Here is a 13808-nt window from a genome sequence, read left to right as displayed (position 1 = left end):
TGGGGAAAGGACATCCCCAGACCCGAGACAAAGTTTCTCGGGACAGCTTCTGTCTTCCCATTGCCGGCATGCCTCGGTGATTTTGGGGAAAGGAAGCGTTTGCTCACCCCTTCTGCCATTGTACTGGCAAAAGGGTGCGGGTCTGTGCCAATGCAGAGCCTGCCTCGGGGGCTGGGCCTGGGCTGTCTGGCTTGGTTGCTTGGGCCAGGGCCACCTCCCGGCCTCCTGTTGAGTTTGGGGGCTTTGCTTCCCCCTTCTGGTCCTGGGCCACCTTTCAGTGGGCCAGGTCTGGGGTTCCTGATCCTTCCACATGGGCCAGGGCCCCCAAGGGCCTCTCTCTGGCTCCCCTGCTGCTGCTGCTGCTCTTTCCGACAAGACAAAAAAAAAAAAAAAAAAAAAAAAAAAAAATTTAAATTGAATAAAAAAGGGTGAAAGAGCTGGCAGCAGCTCAGAGGCATTGAGGAGCCAGGGATTGGCTTCAGCCCAAGTTGTTCAATGAAGGGCTGTGGCAAGACATTTCAGAAATTTTCTAATTTTCTCAAAATTGTTTGAAGACTGTCAATGGACTTTTGATAAATATTGATGGACCTTTTTCTGTAGCAAGCCTGTTTCAGGACCAAAAGAAACTTTCAGATATGGCAAAGAGGAACATCTTCAAGCCATGGACTTTTCCTGAAACTCAGCTGCTTGGACTTGAATTTTCTTTGCATTGTTTTTGCATTTCCTTATATTATAGAATTGTTTTAGTAATATGATAGAATTTTATGTTCTACAGGTGAAGAAATTCCCAGTGCATTCCACAGGAGCACTTGAGTGGAGTTTGATTGGCAACAGATAACCTGTCAAGTGTTTGTCTTTTTCTTCGGCATGAGTACAGCAGAGAAAATTACAAACACTTTTTCCTTTTAATTTAACTAAATAAAAAAAGGTGACATGTCGCAGACATCTTTCATGAAAAATCCTTTCTTAGGATTTTTCCTTGTGACAAGCTGCAGTTCAGCAACCAAAGTAAACAATGGTTATCTGCTGCTGTGGAATGCAACAGGTGATTGGTCTCCTGTGGGTGTTTGGATTTCTTGACCACTCATGGCAGAGCTGGCTCTTGCTCTGTCTGAGACACAGATCTTTGTTATTCATTCTTTTCTATTCTTAGCTTAGCTAGCTGCTGAAGAAACTTTTCCTTTCTATTGCTTTTTAGTATAGTCTTAATGTAACATATATCATAAAATAATAAATCAAGCCTTCTGATCATGGAGTCAACATTCTCGTCTCTTCTTCATCCTGAAAACCCTTGTGACCACAGTCACAAATTTTTCTTGAGAAATAAGTGTATTGTCCTTTTTAAATTATACCCACTTAAAGGACCACAGACTAAGCAGAGGAAGATAAGGCTACAAAGCTGAAACATCTTTAGGGATTTAACTAAGGACTAATTTTCAAAAGATAAATATAATTTGTATTCTGCTGTTAAAATTTCCCCAGATTTTTAGCTTTCTCTACAAACTACTTAGAGCCTTTGAACAGTGCTCAGCACAAGACCTTTGGAAAGTCCTATTAACACCTTCTGGAATTTTGAACTCCATTTTTTCCTTTTAAGAGTGACTGCAAAAGTGCTTACTCTCAAAGTCCAGTTGGGAGTTGTGAATCTGAGTAACTCAAAGTTGCAGAGGGTATATGAGATAAAGTGGTTGTAAAATCAATGAAAATAAAGGACAGTACATTTGTAAAGAATATAACTGGAGCAACTGACAATACAAGAAAGTACAGGAGACTATTCTATTACAAAATAAAAAATGAAACCCATGGATCTAGGCTTTGTAATTCAGACTATTAAGTGTTCAAAGGAAACAGAGTGTTTAAATGGAAATGAGGTGACTCAGAGTCTTTGACTTGATTTAACTTGCTCTACTAAAGCTAGAGAGAAAAATAAGACCACATTTCAGTGAAAGGGAATATGCCAATTTGAAACCAAGAACATTTAATAAAACTTCCTGAAAGAAAATCTATCAGACTGCAGGAAAAAAAACCCAAAACTAACAAAAAACTGTCCCAGAGGTAATAAATGCCAGAAGCCCCAGCGCATGGAACATTTTAACTGATCTTAAACTGATCAAAACATTTTGAAGGAACAATAAGGATCAATCCCAAATGGACACAGACTTAACTTCTGTGAATTTATGGCAAATTAAATAAGCACTGGGATATGGTGCCAGCACTGAGGAAATAGCCTGCAAGGGAAAAAAGAGACTAACCTTGAAAAGAGAGAAAAGAGAAAATAATATCCTAGCTAGTTTGTAAATTTAAAGTTTTGACAATTAATGTGGGCCAAGCTCATTTTAGGAGTAAATATCAGTGAATATTTGTATCAGGCATAAGCAGAGATGGGATAATTATTTTCAAAAACATTATGTTTAGAGAAATTGGGCAATGTTATGGAATTTGGATGAAATGGAGATATTTAGACTAGATAAAATGCTACTTTATGGGAATAGAGCCTAAAAAGGGTTTTGCCAATAGCATTTGGGGTTTTTTTCACAGGAAAATTAAATCTATGATGTACTGGTGTTTAAATACATATATCATATCTTTAAGGTATCCTGACTTAACTTCCATGAGATCATAACCACCAGGTAAAAAGAATACTCTGTACTATTTATTAAAGATAGATTTAGACCCAAACCTCTGGAAAATACTTAAGAAGCAGTAGGAAACAAAGGAAGTAAAAAGGGAAGATTAAGCCTTACAAGATCATTTTCCGTACACAGGAAGTAGGGCAAAGGAGGACTGAAATTTCCAAATGTGTAGCTTCAGAATGTTCTCAATGCAAGAATCTCTCTTTCATTACAGAACAATAGTTTTTTTCAGTCCTGAACTTTTTTGCCATTAGCTTATACCTCATGTGTCATAATTTAAAAAAAAAATATAAGTCAGCTGTGAGGTTTAGAATATGAGTAAGGTTCTCCACAAGTATAGGAATATTTTTTTTTCAGCTAATTTTTTTAGTTTGTTTTGGGCACGGGTTTTGTGTGGATTTGTTTAGTTGGTTGGTTGTTTTCTTTTGGTTTTAATTTTCCTGGCTATATTTTGCTTACAATAAGGAGTATTGCAAAAAATCATTGAAAAGGCTGTCACTGTTTCACATGCACTGGCCAGCAGATTATTTTAGTTTCAAAATTCATAATCTGTTTCAGCAGTTCCACAAAATTCAGGGTATTTAAAAGAAATCTTAGCAATATTGACACTGCTGTTGTCTGTTGCCTTGGGAAACAAGAAATACAGAACATATCTAAACAGAATAATAAACATAGCTACAGAAACATATCTAAATTTCGTAAATAATCCAAATAAAGAACTTATAAAGTATTGCAGTGACCACAAAGTATTACTCTCAACTCTGTTTGGAATTCAATACTTGTGTCCAGCTTGTAATCAACAGAGAACATATATAAAGTTTAACTTTATGTTTTGATGCTATGTCATAGTTTGCTGCACCTTTGATAGGCTGAACTATGGTCAGGTTATTAATTGTCATGTGTCACAAATGTGAAGGCATCAGGAAGACATGTTCTATACCTGATTTCTCCAAAACACATAATCCATTCAAGAAAGTACTTGAAATCAGCCATAAACTGTTTATATCCCTGAGAAAAAGCAGGAGGTTTTGAAATTGTGTGGACAAGAACTGGAGAAAACCTGAGACACTTGGAAAGATTTACACAGAAATGTAAATCATGAATAATAGGGCATTCAAAATTACACTGCTGAAGCTTACTTGCATATAGCTCTGAACCTGGATTTCAATTTCCTCATTGGAAGTCCTGTCCTGTCCTGCTGCTCATTTGCAAGACAATCTATCAGGTTTTTTAGGACAAAGTAATGTTCTGTTAATACTAAAGGGATACAGCATAAAGTGGAACAGCAGAAATTTCCTATTTGTACATATGTCTTAAGTGAATGTTACAGTGGAATCAGTACTTCTTGGCAGTACAGAGTGGCACAGTTGCAGAGCTGCACAATCAGTAAAATGTACCCATACAGTTAATTGAAAAGTGCTGTGTATGTTGATACTATTTTATTGCAAAAATGACTGATTAGAAATCTAAATCAACACTGAAGAAACATTTAGAATTTCTGTTTATTTTCTGACCTTATGTTTAGAGTAACAATCTAGTAATGCATGATACAGCAGCAATTTCTGTTTTATGCAGTTTTTGGCTTACTTTCCTTGGTAATGACATCATACATTCTTAAATTACAGTATCTGCTTCTCAAATTAGAGCTCTGTTTCTTCCCCACATGGCTGAGCAATACAGAACTTAGGTTTATTTCATGTCCAAAGCACAGCATCTGTGCTGTTGTTTTAACTGAAGTGATAAAAAAACAAAACCTAAACTGCTCCAATTTCTTCACCCTCTCCCTTTTGTTGCTACATTTCAAAAGTGAATTTACAAAGTACTGCACTGCATTTAAGTGTGTACTTCAAATTCCATAAAGTTATTCAGCTAAAACATTTCCAGATTCTTTTAAGAGAAGTTGTGTCTCAAATTATATGTGGACATCTACTGTTTTCTCTCAATGACATCTCCTAGAATTTGTGCAGTGGGGATTACCAAACCTGTATTCTTTGGTTTTCACCATGCAATTAAAATATGCGCTCCAAGATATCACCTAAGAGTCAACAAAGGTGTTGATTTAAATGCCTAAATCCTCTCAAAATGTACCTGAAACATGATTCTCTTCATTAGCCTAATTTATTTTAGTACTGTAATCATGTACAAATGAAGACCAGGTAAAAGACAGATTTCACTAGTGACTCTGCATAAATCTGTAAATAAATATCATTACTTGGCAACTAGCAGACTGAACAATCTGGTGAGTTTCTCCAATCTGGTGAGTTTCTCCATTATAGTTTTACAGTGGAGTCTATCAATAAGGTTCTTTGGGAGCCTTTCCTACAAGAATACCCCATGTACCAGTGACATTTCCAGCACAACAGCTCTGTCTCTCTTCTCATGAAGAATTCTTGCTAAGGAGGAAGCAAATAAGATAAAGACGATGAGAGATGGAAGTATCTCCACAGTTCTCTGAAAATTCAAGTCACTCACCTTTATGAAATCCATTTGTATATTTAGGAATGTACCTAATGCAGGGAGTTTGAATAGTACTAGTCTATGTCTTCAGCCTCTACACATCTATAAAAATTATTAGATCATGAGAAAAGCTATCTTGAAATGATAAATTAATTCAGGTGAAGTTTCTTCTTTGTAGAGTGGTCATTTTCTCCTATTTACCTAAAAAAGTAAAATCTTGCATGTTCTGTAGTATATGCCAGCAGTTGTAAGAATTAGGGGGCTTTCAAAGGAGCTTTCAAAGACTTTCAGTGGCAGATAACCCTTCAAAATTTACTCTTCAAATCACTCTGCAAAATTAGCTCTTCAAAGTCAACTATTATTCCTTCTTAATTTTCTAAATTATATTCATGTAGTGAACTGTCTAATAAAATTATATTTATTTTTGGGTTTAGTCTTATGTGTCGTTAGCAGTATTGTTTAAAGAACTCCTTCTCAGTACCAGTGTGGGTAGAATACTAATTACTGAAATATACACTGTAAAAATGTTTTTGAGGCAAGAAATTGCCTCTGACTTCTAGAGACTAGTGGGAGTTCCTCCAGGATAAAATATTGAAAATAAGAAATCCTGAAACATAAGATACCAGCAATTCTCAAAGTAAATCCAAACCAGAAACTTCTTCCTCCTGTTGTATAGGGGAAAAAGTAATTTGTCTTTTATCATCTTCTACAAGAAAAAATACTAATACTTAAAGTTGGGGATTTTATCTTAAAAAAAAAATAAAATAAAAAAAAGAAGTCAATTTGTTAACTTTGAAGTTTTTGAAGAGATGCTTTGAGGATGAGAGATGTTTTACAGCACACCTTGTCTCCTGATAGGCAGTCATTTATGATGATGTAGAGGCTGCAGCACTGATTTGTTAGCAGTTTAGAACTGCCCAGTATAGTTTAAGATAGTGAGCCAAGCTGTAAAATAGTGAACAGATGGATCCACTCAGAATTTTTAAGATTACTGTTAAATGTACAATATTCCAGTTTTTAAACTTCCTGCAAGCTAAAATCTCCCTCAGCACAAACTTGTAAAAGCAGAGTAATCAAGGTTTGACCTTGTCAGACTGCTACTGGGTAAGAGGAAACTGTTAACTGCTGTACTCACAAAGCAGGTATTCAGTGTCATACAAGACCTATATGCCTTTAAATTTGAGCCTCATGCATTTACCTAATTTATCCATTCATCAGTTTGCTGTGTCACCCTGTCCTTCATTAGCTCATGTCATCAATAGATTAAATACAGTTATTTGACTATGAATAAATTGGGTGTTAACCTCCTCCCACAGTGAAATACTCTGGAAAAGTTGTCACAGAAAGTAATCCCTAATGTGACCTTAAGCTCTTCCTTCTTGTTAATTTTAATTAACTAACATGCCAATCAGATTTTTAGTGCAATTTTTTTTCCTAGCCATTATCACCATTTTTGTAGATCTTTACTTTAATCTATGTATTGGTACCTCTGCCCAGCTGCCTCTTAGTGTGCGGATGTGCATTTTCATTTTGGGTTACTCAGGCAATTTGCAAAATTGTGGAAGATCAACAATGCCATCTGCAGGTATAAGATAACTCCTGATCTGGAGACACATTCTCTTTCAATTTTATGTTTTCCTGCCTTAGATTAGGCTACTTTTTCCTAGATTGAAGTTAAAGATGACCGAAACTGTGTAGGTCTGTTTTGCCAGACTAGCAACTAGATAAAATAATTTTGGCTTTAATCTGTATATTATTGATATATACAAAAGATTGAATGCAGGGTTTTTTAAGACTTATTCAAGCTTCTCAAAAATATTCAACCTGCAAAATGGAACTTTAAAACCTGTTAAAAGGACATCTTTCCAGCTTCCTAATATTCTTGGAGTTCCAGCAAGTTTGTGAATTGAGCCAGGACTGCTTTTCTCATGATCTGTCACATTCTGTTATATTCAAGTGGATATAGTAGCAAACTCTAGAAGGATGTGTATGCTACAGTTACTCCCTGTTTCTTGTATATTCTTTTTTCCTGGCTTCTCTTTCATACAGATTTTCAGGCATAGAGGTGAGGTATAAATGTCACAGAGAACAATGAGTGATGTGAGAGACTGAGTGGATTACTGGTAATGTACAATTCAGAATATTTAATCTCTGTTTCAATGTTTTCTGCTAGTAAAAGTTAATTTTTCCTCCCTGTTGAAGACAAAGAATATTCACAATTCAGTGACATTACAAACTGTGAGGAAATAAGTACACTAGTCTTATAAGTGATGAGTTTCCTATGAGATTAACTAATTTCTACCATCACTAAAGTGAAAGAAAATCACCAATTTTATTTTTTTAAAAAGTACTTTTTTTGTTTGTTTTCCATCTGGGTCAGCACACTATTAAAAGAAACAAAAACTTATGGTCAGAGACTAGAAACTCGTGATTATTGTTCTTATTCTTTAACTGCATCAGTGACTCTGGGCAAAAGCAAAGGTTTTTGTGCTCACTACCTACATCTGTAAATTAGAATCTAATACTTACCTCTCACAAGGGAATTGTGAGCTTTTGATAAGATGTTTGAGTAAGCTAGTAAGCTGTTTGAGTCTGTAAGTAGCAAAAAAATATTCCTTAAACAGTACTCTGGGGTTTTTTTTTCACTAAATACACTTCTTAGAGAACGTAAAATTAGTAGTCCTTTAGAAAAATTCTAAGATCAAGTGTTTTCATGAGTGAAAGTAATTTAGTCTTCTCAGTAAGCCAACTCAACTGAAAGCTTTTGTTCAGAAAGGAGACATTTAACTTCATGCAATCTATTCAGGAATCTGTTCAGAGTCTGGCAAAGGCAATGTGATCCTTTCAAAAGACATTTTTTCTCCTGTTTTTTAATATTAAGCTGAAATTTCATTCTGAGTGATTTATTTCAAGTTACCCCAAAAATTAACTTTACATATCTTCCTAAAATTAATAATTTTGGAATTATTAAGAACATTTTTTTGTATGAGAAAGATTTTAAAAAGAAGAAAAGAGTCTGAAAATTTTTCACAACTCTACTTAAATGTGTTTTGTGCTACAAGAAAATATTTCAGGGTTGTCAAATAAATATAGATAAACACACTGAAAATCATAAGCTGCTTTTTCTGGCTTCACCAAACTTCATTAGATTTTAAAATAATTGCAATATATTTCTTGGCTAGTAATGAATTTATGTAAATGTACTCTTATTCTTAATTTGCCCTCTCCATTTTTAGAGGCTATCACCCGTAGCTGATGGCCAGATGCACTTGCAAGCAGCTTTGCCCCCCAGCATGACCGCGCATAATTTTTCATCATGCTATCTTTCCTGTGTCTATATGTCTTCCTCTCTCCCCCCAGTCTTTTGTATTTAGTGAATTTACTTTGGATTACATTCTGAAATAGATTTTACAAGTGTCTAATGAACTGGCTGCATGATAACAACTCTGTTGACCTTGTAAGCACAATGTGAAATTCAGTGCTGCACCTCTAACAGGCATGAATGAACCAGCGGATGCAGCAGAAGTGGGAAGCGGTTGATTAGCTCAAAGGTACCTTTGAGACCACCAAAAACAAACTGCTGTAAAGGACAATTAGCATTGCAATGCCTTTCCTGAATTTTCCTATGGATCAGAAGGCTGTACAGAATCTCAATAATGCTTTGTATCCCAAGACATTCTATGCCTGTGAGGAAGTGATTTTTATATGTCTCCTACATCGCACCTACTGAGAAAATCCTTCATCACTAAGCTAAGTTTTGAAGTGTTTTTCCATCCTTTCTAAACCACTGTATCACAGAATATACCACCTGTGCACAGAAAAGGAAAATAATACCTTTCCTTTGCTTTCCCTGGTTCCGATTAAACGTAAATTAGACAAAAAACTGTTTAAATGTAAGTTTTTTTCTGTGTCCCTGTGGGTCTATTTAACACAGAAGTAAACAGAAAGAACTTTCTTAATATTTCTGTTCTTTGGTAAAACCTGTAGTTAAGATAGTCTAAAATTGTATTTGTGTCCTTCATGTAAATGCTGTTTCTCAGAAAAGCTAAAAGGTGCTTGCGTTGCCAGGTGATTTGTTTGAGGTGCTATGATTGAGATAAAATACAAGTGAGACAGGTGCAATTTTAGGAGCTTATCAAAATTTCTTTGATCTGATTTAAATTTTTGCCAGTGTTAATATCTGGCATTCTGCCTTGGGGTTTAAAGCCTCAGGTTAAAGAACTGTTTGAAGAGAACTTAAACCACTTTTTCCTTTTACTTCTTATATATTAATCCTCTCAACCCTCCCCTGCAACCAATACAATTTCTCATACATATCTTGGAATATTGCCCTCCTTGGATGCACCAGTGTTGCTGAATGCCTCAACCAGCTCTGTGAGAGATCAGTGCACAGTAGGGTACTTCCCATGTTCCTAAAGATGAAATATACATAAAAACTGAAATCCAGTATTTGAGAATAATAATTTGACTGTCCCATTATAGATAACATACTCTGAATTATATCTTTGAAGTAGTTATATTCCAGTTGCATAATAACTGAGCTTTAGTCCATTTTATTAAAAGATTGACTATCTTAATTGCCTACCATTTGACAATGTATTTTGTATTAACAAGGAGTCCTCATGGCAATTGCTGTCATAGGAAAGACCATTATTCCACAGTTAGATTAAAAAAAAATCATTTACAATGATTACATTTACATCTGATTTTAACATTCTCTTTAAATCTTAACCCTAGTTCCTATATATTTCTCCTAGATGCATAATTATCCATTTGGAAGGGAAATGAGAAAGACTTGGCTCAATACCTGTCTTGACCTACTTAACTGACAATTACAAAGATAAGCTTTATGCTACACATAGCTTTTTTCATTTGAGATATGGGGGTTATTATTGATGTCATTACTATTAACTGTAGCCACTAGATACTATCATTATTTTACTATCTTGTCATCTTTATGGATTTATACCTATAAAGCTTTATTGACTCCTCCCTCCCTTCCTTAACTGCAACACTCTCAAGGCAAGAGTGAACCTACCTACAATTCTGGATTAATAAACCAGGACTTTAGCACTAAAAATAACATTTCAGAAAGCCTAATTATCTTCTACATACTAATCCATCATACTGTCAATCTTCCCCAATCAATCTGAAAAAAAACATGATTTTTAGCTGAATTTTTTCAAAGCAGCTTTCAGGTTGTTAAAAGAAAGGGCATAGTTTCTCACTGAGATTATACTCCTTCATTCCTTGCATGCTCCATTCACCCTTGTCTGCAATGGGCACAGATCTACCAAACCAAGTTGGATCAGAGTATTGTCACAGAAATCATTTTACCTGTATACAAGGAGAAGAAAACAGAAAGGCAGAAAACTTCTAACTCACTTGTGCTAGAAATGCTGCTTTTATGCAGATCCTGGGGAAAAAAACCACAACTCTATATGAATAAACACACATTGTCTCATTGGTATCATAATAATTTTTCTATCTGAATATGTGGAAAACCAGATTGTCTCAGTCTTGTGTTTTTGCTTTAACTCATATGTCAAACAGAAGGCCTGGTTTCCTGTTAACTTCCTTGAATATGTTGTAAGATAGCAGAGCATTGCAAGTCACAGGGAATCAGCCATGAAGCAGAGTTATACCTACACAGAATTATTGTTATCTGAAAGAAAAAAAGGGAAGTTTACAAGCATTTCTTTCACCTTTTATTTTGTTTTGTTTTTCTGGTGTCATGAAATAGCTGGGGAAAGGGAGGAACACTTTTCAGCAATGCGTCCACACTTGTTTTTCAGCTAGTGAAAAACAGTCATTTTATTTTACTGTAAAACTGCTTTGCACTTTGCAGAAACAAAATGTGTGAATCACAGCAGATGAAGGAGATGCTGATTAAAGCATAAATTTTGCTTGCTGTAACATTTTTTTTCCTTTGCAGACTGGTTCTTATCTTTGTCATCATTAAACTCCAACTCATACTGAAACAACTTGGAAGAAAAGTGTATTCTTGTGGGTGTCTTAACATTTGGAGTAAAGGACATAATAAAACATTAATTCCAAAAGGCAAAGAAAAGACATTGTCTTTTGTCCACAAGGCAGCAAATTCCACAAATCTCTGTCATGAAATCCAGGCTGCCATGTGGTTAAAAAGCTGTAGAAGCCTGATACTTCAGGGAGATCTATTGTGCATGGGCAATTCATCTGTGAAAAGACACTAATTCTAGAATGTCCAAGATGCACTGATTTCACTGTGAATGCACAGAATGATCACTGTGTCGGTATGCTTTGACTATTATTAATCAGAGTTTGGAAATAGGATAAAGAATTGGTCTGTTCACACACTATACTTAACTATCTAGGACTTCTGGTCTTTCACAGGGTAAAAGAGAGAAAGGAAAAGGAAACAAATTTCCTCAAATAAAAGGTATCTGTTTACCTAAAATTCTGTTAGGGATTCACTGATCATATGTTGATTTTGACATCTGAGTAGTACCCAGGTTACTTTTACAGTTATTAGAGAAAATAGGCACTGCTAAAGCACAAAACGTATGGCTTTAAAGCAGACATCTAAAATACACTGGTTGAATTGAATTGGAAAAAAAAAAACACAAAAAATCAAGCCAACAAACAAATTCCCCCCCTAGTAAAACAACAACAAGAAATCCCAAAATAGGATTAAAAATTACTCCTGACTTAAGAAAAAAAAAGCGCATATCCATCAGATAAACACAATCACACTGAAATGGCTCCAGATACATAAGAGGTGTTCCACTGAAATTATGTACTGATTGTTCTTAGTCTTCAAAAGCTATGTGCCTTACAGGTTCTGGACAGTCATGTACTGTCTGTTGCCTAAAATGATAAATGTTCATGTTTATATTCCTCATAATTAGCAAACATGCTAGGTAATTTTCCATAGTTATAACCTGTTACAGATTCAGTCATCCATCTAAGGTAACATGGAACACAGGTAAAACATATAAGGAACTTTTTTTTTTTTTGAGAAATAGTAATAAATAGGGGAGCAAGAATTACTCCCCTATTTAATAATACATTTATTAAAATGTATTTAATAATACATTGTAATGCTTCAGTATTTTGCATTCTGTAATGTTTCAAATCCCTTAATTACTTTCATCAGGCATGTATTTTGTATATTAGTAGAACACTTTGTTTTGGTTTGCTTCAATATAAATCACATTTCTTATTCTTACAAAATATCTGGTATTTTTCTACTCCAATATGTTAGACAAAAAGCCATTTCTGATTTTTCTGAAGCAGTCCATTTGCCTGTTGCTAAAGCGAACAAGATAATCAATAAAATCAATCCAGAAGTCTCTCAGGAGAATTTTGGAACTGAGCATCAAGCTTGTCACTGTAAAACTAGAGGTCAAGTTTTACCCTGAACTACAGGCAACCACATTTTCATCAGAGAGCTTACACTCATGCACTCAGCAGCAGCAACTGTAAGAACATTTGACTTTCTAAAGGTCACAGTTTAAATCCAGCAATGAATTTCAGATTTCATGACACTTGATACTGCAGTGCCAGGAAGTTAAGCACCAAGATTCATCACCCTGACTTTCTAATTCCTTCTGCTGAAAGTAGATATAGAGGTTCAAGGTGGGTGTGATGCAGCTAATTTAGTGGTTTAGGTAAGGGGTCCCTACTTCTAACACAGCTGCTCATCTTCTGACTCAGAAAGCAAAGAGGAAGTGAAAGAGGAAGAGCATGAGCAACATTCATGTTGAATAGAATGCAGTCAGCTCTACTGAACAGATACCTTGTTTAGTGGCTTTCCTGAAGGGGAAGAGGAGGAGGAGGAGGAGGAGGTGGAGGAGGAGGTGGAGGAGGCATTGTTCTCTCTTCTGGCCAGAGACAGTACCCAAGGGAATGGTCTGAAATTGGTGGGGAGGGATGGGGTGGGGGTGGTGTTAGGCCGGACATCAGGAAAAGGTTTTAACCCAGAGGGTGGCTGAACACTGGAACAGGCTCCCCAGAGAAGTGGTCCCAGCACCAGCCTGACAGAGACAAGAAGCATTTGGACAATGCTCTCAGGCATACAGTCCTGACTCTTGGGGATGGCTGTGTGCAGAGCAAGGAGGTGGACTTGATGATCCTTGTGGGTCCCTTCCAACTCAGGATATTCCATAGGTCTATGATTTTTCTATTGTATTCTTTCTTTTTTTTTTGGGGGGGGGGGGAAGGATTGACAATAATATGGTATTTTGGAAGGTGGAACAAAGGGAAGTAATCTGGAAAAGTTTAATATAATTTGACAATTTTAATCAATTCAATCAGTCTCCTGAATTCAGGGGGATAAATTCCATTTCACATAACTGATTCTGTTGGGAGATGAAAACTTTTTTGTGTGACCTGTAAATGTTATCACAAACAGTAACAGTATTTGACAAATGGTTTAATCACTACAGAGTAGATCAACACATTTTTCTTTGCTGTAATAAAGTGTCTCTTTTTAGAAAGCATATGGATTTATATTTTTCCAAATTTATATAAAGTCTCATATACGTGCTAACCTTGTTTTACTCTAAAAATGCTGAAATGTTTCACAAGACAAATGTCTGTACTTTCCTAACAGGTCACACATTATTTTCAAGGGTTTAGTCATTTACAGTTTCTTGTGTCTTTTGGGACAGCTGTCATGTTTAAACACAGGCTTAGCCTCCCTTCCATCAAAAAATACACAAGAGAATCAATATC

This window comes from Molothrus aeneus, chromosome 2 (assembly GCF_037042795.1).
Source record: "Molothrus aeneus isolate 106 chromosome 2, BPBGC_Maene_1.0, whole genome shotgun sequence".
Classification (NCBI taxonomy): Eukaryota; Metazoa; Chordata; class Aves; order Passeriformes; family Icteridae; genus Molothrus; species Molothrus aeneus.
The sequence above is the reverse complement of the archived record's forward strand: the minus strand, read 5'-3'. Positions refer to the sequence as shown.